Source organism: Erpetoichthys calabaricus, chromosome 2 (genome assembly GCF_900747795.2).
Source record: "Erpetoichthys calabaricus chromosome 2, fErpCal1.3, whole genome shotgun sequence".
In the NCBI taxonomy this organism is placed as follows: Eukaryota; Metazoa; Chordata; class Cladistia; order Polypteriformes; family Polypteridae; genus Erpetoichthys; species Erpetoichthys calabaricus.
In genome coordinates, this window is record NC_041395.2 from 65,529,993 (window position 1) to 65,535,142 (window position 5,150).

A 5,150-nucleotide genomic window follows, 5' to 3' on the forward strand; every position below is an offset into this window, starting at 1 on the left:
GGTGGGAGTTGAAGCTACTTCTGACAGGGGGCTCTGCCAGCAGACCCTCACAACACGTTTGGGCCTACCACGCCTGACCGGCATCCTCCCCCACCATCGAAGCCAACTCACCACCAGGTGGTGATCAGTTGACAGCTCCGCCCCTCTCTTCACCCGAGTGTCCAAGACATGTGGCCGCAAGTCCGACAACACGACCACAAAGTCGACCATCGAACTGAGGCCTAGGGTGTCCTGGTGCCAAGTGCACATATGAACACCCCTATGCTTGAACATGGTGTTCGTTATGGACAATCCGTGACGAGCACAGAAGTCCAATAACAAAACACCGCTCGGGTTCAGATCAGGGGGGCCATTCCTCCCAATCACGCCCTTCCAGGTCTCACTGTCATTGCCCACATGAGCATTGAAATCTCCCAGCAGAACGAGGGAGTCCCCAGAAGGTATGCCCTCTAGCACCCCCTCCAGGGACTCCAAAAAGGGTGGGTACTCCGAACTGCTGTTCGGTGCATACGCACAAACAACAGTTAGGACCCGTCCCCCCACCCGAAGGCGGAGGGAGGCTACCCTCTCGTCCACCAGGGTAAACCCCAATGTACAGGCTCCAAGTCGGGGGGCAATAAGTATACCCACACCCGCTCGGTGCCTCTCACCGGGGGCAACTCCAGAGTGGTACAGAGTCCAGCCCCTCTCAAGGAGATTGGTTCCAGAGTCCAAGCTGTGCGTCGAGGTGAGTCCGACTATATCTAGCCGGAACCTCTCAACTTCACGCACTAGCTCAGGCTCCTTCCCCTTCAGAGAGGTGACATTCCACGTCCCAAGAGCCAGCTTCTGTAGCCGAGGATCGGACCGCCAAGGTCCCCGCCTTCGGCCACCACCCAACTCACACTGCACCCGACCTCCTTGGCCCCTCCCATAGGTGGTGAGCCCATGGGAAGGGGGACCCACGTTGCCTCTTCGGGCTGTGCCCGGCCGAGCCCCATGGGTGCAGGCCCAGCCACCAGGCGCTCGGCATCGAGCCCCACCTCCAGGCCTGGCTCCAGAGTGAGGCCCCGGTGACCCGCGTCCGGGCAAGGGAAAACGCCGTCCAAAATTGTTTTCCATCATAGGAGGTTTGTTTAACCACTCTTTGTCTCATCCCTCACCTAGGACCAGTTTGCCTTGGGTGGCCCTACCAGGGGCATAAAGCCCCGGACAACAGAGCTCCTAGGATCATTGGGACACGCAAACCCCTCCACCACGATAAGGTGGCGGTTAAAGGAGGGGCGGCACGGTGGTGCAGTGGGTAGCGCTGCTGCCTCGCAGTTGGGAGGCCTGGGGACCTGGGTTCACTTCCCGGGTCCTCCCTGTGTGGAGTTTGCATGTTCTCCCCGTGTCTGCGTGGGTTTCCTCCGGGCGCTCCGGTTTCCTCCCACAGTCCAAAGACATGCTGGTTAGGTGGATTGGCGATTCTAAATTGGCCCTAGTGTGTGCTTGGTGTGTGGGTGTGTTTGTGTGTGTCCTGTGGTGGATTGGCACCCTGCCCGGGATTGGTTCCTGCCTTGTGCCCTGTGTTGGCTGGGATTGGCTCCAGCAGACCCCCTGTGTTCGGATTCAGTTTAATGCTAGTTTTGTAAATGAGGGATGGATTGTATAGCACCATTCATGGAAAACAATGTTACAGGGCACTGCATAATGTATGCATGGTAGTGAACTCATCGCCAAGAAAATCAAATAATTAGTTTTAGTAGCGATCCCAATGCATCTTTACACTAGACAAAACAAAAACCTTCACAGAACAAAGGATTCAAAATGATCAGTTCCTTGCAATTCCTACCTTTGTTTTTCCAGTCCAGGGTCAAACAGAACTAGATGATATCAGCAATTTGTAAAGTTTTAAAATATTTTGACATCTATCAATTTAACTACTGTAGATTGAGACAAAATGAGGTTCACTACCTACTGGGTGTTAGCAGGACTCGTATCTCTTATGAGAGATCCTGAGGTTATTCATTACTGTTGTGAAATAGTGCAGCCCGGACACAGACAGGCAGACACATTTAAAGCCATCACCACACGTTTATTTACACTATTATTATATACACAGTCTTAAGTGCACCACCACGCACAAACCCCCACAGTCTCCCAAAGTCCAGGCTTCACTTAGCTACCTCTCTTTCTCTTTCTCACTCTCTTCTCACACTCCAGGCCTCTCCTCGCCGCCTCCTCTCCGACCTCGTCCACCGCCTCACCCGACTCCAGCCTTGATTGAAGGGAGGCGGCCCCTTAAATAGGCAGGCGGCTGATGACCACACCCGGCCACCTGCCACACTGTATAAAACAGCGGTTCTCAACCTTTCTAGTGCCACAACCCTTTAATACAATTTCCCATGCTGTGGTGAACCCAACCGTAAAATTATTTTTGTTGCTACTTCATAACTGTAATTTTGCTACTGTTATGAATCGTAATGTAAATATCTGATATGCAGGATGTATTTTCATTGTTACAAATTGAACATAATTAAAGCATAGTGATTAATAACAAAAACAATATGTAATTATATATTGTGAAATATTTATTTCTACTTACAAATAAATGAAATTTTGTCTTTATGACTTATGTTTATTTGTTTTTCTTCATTGTGCATTGAACTGTATTCACCGTATTCATGTTGTATACTTATGTGAAAATGTGAAAAGCATGGCATAGCATGGGTAACAGTCTTAATATAATTTATCAACAGTAAACTACATTGCTACAAAATTGTTGCGACAGTACGCGTAAAAGGCCAACGTCAGTGCGAAGGTTGAGGCTGCTTCTTTCTCACCAGATCAGAAATTCTCGGGACAGTCTTTGCAAGAGCACAATGAAGATCATTTTCTGCAACAAGTCTACTTCTGTATTTAGACTTGATAACCAACAAGCTGGAAAACCCTGTTTCGCAAAGATATGTTGTTGGAAATGGAAGAAGGCGGCGCAACACAGTCTCAGACAGAACAGGATATGACTGCAAACACTTGATCCAGAATTTTGTAACTGACATTGAAGATAAATCATAACTCGCTGCATCGCTGTTAATGAGTTCAATGAACTCCTCCTGTGCTGTCTCAGGAACATCTTCAACTTTGACTGTGAATAGACTTCTGGCAAGTGCAAACGGGGTGTCAGATTTGGAAAGTACGATGAAATTTCGTCCGCAAGCATGTGCAAGTGTTCTTTCACAGAAATTATCATTATAATCCTTTTGTCAGGTTCAATGTCATTTTCCTCAAAGAAAGCAGATAAGGTGGGCAACATATAAATTTTATTTTCATCCAATTATTTTTGCCAAAGCTGAAGTTTCATTTGGAACGATCAGATTTTTTCAGACAAATCAAGGCATGTTGCATTTGGTCCTTGCAGTGATAAATTTAACTCATTCATGATGGCAAAGATGTCAACCAGGTAAGCTATTTTCTGCAGTTCACTTTCATCGCTGAAAAGTGCTTTGAACTGCGGTCTTGCTTTCTGATTAAAAAACGTTTTTAGTTCATCACAAAGATCAAAAACACATTTTAAAACTTTTCCTCTCGACAACCAGCTCACTTCAGTGTGAAATAGCAGAGCATTGTTGGACGCATCCAACTCATTACAAAGTTTCGAAAACAGTCGACCGTGTAAAGCACTCGCTTTTACAAAATTGACGGAACTTACAGCGCTTTTCATTACTTCTTGTAACTCTTGTGGCAGCGTCTTCGTTGCTAATATTTGTTGATGAATCATACAGTGAGTTCTGATGACTTTTGGTTACTCATTCAGTACCAAACGTTGAAATCCAGACCGACATCCTAGCATAGCTGGAGCACCATCTGTGCAAACACCACAAACCTTTTCCCAAGAGATCTTATGCTCTTTCAGAAATGAACCAATTGTGTCAAATAGATCACATGCAGTAGTTGTTTCAAGAGGTTTGCAAAAAAGAAACTAATCTTTAAAGTTGCCATCATTAATATACTTCACGTAAACCTGTAATTGTGAACAGTTTGCAACGTCTGTAGATTCATCAAGCTGAATGCTAAATATTGGAAGTGGAGCAGATTTCATTTCCTGGATTACTTGATCAATAATATCAGCAGACATGTCATCTATTCTTCTGCGGACAGTGTTATTAGATATGGAAATTGCACTCAATTTCGTAACAAATTCAGCTTCGATCATAACTCAAACAATGTCTTTGGCCGCTGGCAACAGTAAATCTTCAGCAACTGTGTGAGGTTTCGTAGCTCTGGCAATTCTGAGAGCCACTAAATATGAAGCTTCAACGGCTGCTACGTTTTGTTGGTAGTACTTGCCGCCAGTGTCAAGTCTGGCTTTCTTGACTCCAACAGCTTTGCTTCTAAAATACTGGGTATCCTTGCTGGCAAAGCTCGGATGCTTGCAGTCAAAATGACGTTTCCATTTGTTCGGCTTCATAGATTCGGCTGATAGAAATTCATTACAAATAACGCATTGCGGTTTCTCAATTCCTGCTGTAACTATTGAAGTAAAACCATATTGTAAAATATCGTCACTATATTTTCTTTTCTTAACGTTCTTGTCTACATGATCCATTGTCATGGGTTGGTTCGCTAATGAAAATATTATATAACAATATCTTCAATATCACAGACTATAAAACGTTTGTTTATGCTTTACTAATTAGAAACGGATGTGATTTCAATTACGTCACGAAGTGCGTAAATCCCCGCAATGGCGTGATGCCGTTCGATGTAGAGTAATGTAAACAGTTAAAAATAATAAAGTTACGACAGTTAAAATGTTTGAAATTATTCTGATTCAATTGTCTGCAACATCTATCCTCGAATGACAATTATAGTAAAAAAATAGTAACTAGCAATGGAAAAAATTTGTACAATAACAAGTTTAAACACATTAGAATAGACAAAACCCATATTTCCAATGGTCTTAGGCAACCCCTGGCAAATCGTCATTCGATCCCCGACGGAGTCGGGACCCACAGGTTGAGAACCGCTGGTATAGAAGAAGAAAAGGAGGCACAAAATTGGAAGAGAGAAAAGAAAGAAGGTGTTGTATAGGGGATTCATTAAGCTTTTCAACTGACTCATTTCAAGTAAATTGCTGAGGTCTGAAGGACTTGTCAAGCTGGACAGTAGTGAAGTGTATTCTGGGAAAG

At 44.8% G+C, this 5,150-nt stretch overlaps 1 pseudogene; it reads right to left on the reverse strand.

The window, feature by feature from the left end:
- Positions 1-2,734: 2,734 nt before the first annotated feature.
- LOC114642542 (zinc finger BED domain-containing protein 5-like) lies at positions 2,735-4,567 on the reverse strand (annotated as a pseudogene).
- Between the last annotated feature and the right edge of the window lie 583 nt (positions 4,568-5,150).